The following is a 1,913-nucleotide window of genomic DNA, read 5'->3' on the forward strand; positions in this document are numbered from 1 at the left end:
GGGATCGGATTGAGGTGGGATTGGGATGGACTGGGATGGGATGGGATGAACTGGGGTGGACTGGGATCGGATTGGGATGGGGTGGGATGGACTGGGATGGGATGGGATGAACTGGGATGGACTGGGATTGGGGTGGGATGGATTGGGGGGGGATTGGGGTGGACTGGGATGGACTGGGATGGGATGGGATGAACTGGGATGGACTGGGACAGGATTGGGTTGGGATTGGGGTAGACTGGGATGGACTGGGATTGGGGTGGGATGAACTGGGGTGGACTGGGATGGGGTGGGATAGACTAGGATGGGATGGGATGGGATTGGGGTGGACTGGGATGGGATGGACTGGGATGGGATTGGGGTGGACTGGGATGGGGTGGCATGAACTGGGATGGGATGGGATGGACTGGGATGGGATTGGGGTGGACTGGGATGGACTGGGGTGGACTGGGATAGGATTGGGGTGGACTGGGATGGGGTGGGATGGACTGGGATTGGGATGGACTGGGATGGGATGGACTGGGATGGACTGGGATGGGGTGGGATGAACTGGGATGGACTGGGATGGATTGGGGTGGGATTGGGGTGGACTGGGATGGACTGGGATGGACTGGGATGGGATTGGGGTGGACTGGGATGGACTGGGATTGGGGTGGGATGAACTGGGGTGGACTGGGATGGGGTGGGATAGACTGGGATGGGATGGGATGGGATTGGGGTGGGATTGGGGTAGACTGGGATGGACTGGGATGGGGTGGGATGAACTGGGATGGACTGGGATGGGATGGACTGGGATTGGGGTGGGATGGATTGGGGTGGGATTGGGGTGGACTGGGATGGACTGGGATGGGATGAGATGGGATGGGACGGGATGGGATGAACTGGGATGGACTGGGATTGGGGTGGGATGGATTGGGGTGGGATTGGGGTGGACTGGGATTGGGATGGGTTTGGGGGGAGATTGGGGTGGACTGGGATGGACTGGGATGGGATTGGGTTGGGATTGGGATGGACTGGGATTGGATTGGGGTGGGATTGGGGTGGACTGGAATGGACTGGGATTGGGGTGGGATGAACTGGGGTGGACTGGGATGGGGTGGGATGGACTGGGATTGGGGTGGGATGGATTGGGGTGGACTGGGATGGACTGCGATGGGATTGAGGTGGGATTGGGATGGACTGGGATGGGATGGAATGGGATGGGATGAACTGGGGTGGACAGGGATCGGATTGGGATGGGGTGGGATGGACTGGGATTGAGGTGGGATCGGATTGGGGTGGGATTGGGGTAGACTGGGATGGACTGGGATTAGGGTGGGATGGACTGGGATGGGATTGGGGTGGACTGGGATGGACTGGGACAGGATTGAGGTGGGATTGGGATGGACTGGGATGGGGTGGGATAGACTGGGATGGACTGGGATGGATTGGGGTGGGATTGGGGTGGACTGGGATGGACTGGGATGGGGTGGGATGGGATTGGGTGGACTGGGATGGACTGGGATGGACTGGGATGGGGTGGGATGGGACTGGGATGGACTGGGATGAACTGGGATGGACTGGGATGGAGCTGAGGATGAGGCGGGAGCTGCAGAGCAGAGCGAGGCTCGGGGGGGGGCGGTGCCCCCATGCCGGTAGCGTGGCCGAGCGGTCTAAGGCGCTGGATTAAGGCTCCAGTCTCTTCGGGGGCGTGGGTTCGAATCCCACCGCTGCCAGGAAACCTCCCCTTCCTTTTTCTTTCCCCCCCTCCTTCCTCCCTACTCTTCCTCCTCGTTTTCCCACTCCTCCTCCCCCTCTTCCTCCTCCTGTTTCTCCTTTTCCTCTTCCTCCTCTGCTTTCTCCTCTTCCTCCCCTTCATCCCTCCTCTTCTTCCTCCTGTTTCTCCTCCTTCTCCTCCTCCTCTTCTTTTTCCTCTC

The 1,913-nt window shown here is 60.0% G+C and overlaps 1 non-coding gene across 1 annotated transcript; it reads left to right on the plus strand.

Annotated features, from left to right (window-relative positions):
- Positions 1 to 1,630: 1,630 nt before the first annotated feature.
- TRNAL-AAG (transfer RNA leucine (anticodon AAG)) lies at positions 1,631 to 1,712 on the plus strand. Its single transcript has one exon. It is a non-coding gene; the product is annotated as a tRNA-Leu (tRNA).
- Positions 1,713 to 1,913: the final 201 nt, after the last annotated feature.

This window comes from Numenius arquata, unplaced genomic scaffold, assembly GCF_964106895.1.
Source record: "Numenius arquata unplaced genomic scaffold, bNumArq3.hap1.1 HAP1_SCAFFOLD_1387, whole genome shotgun sequence".
NCBI classification, from domain to species: Eukaryota; Metazoa; Chordata; class Aves; order Charadriiformes; family Scolopacidae; genus Numenius; species Numenius arquata.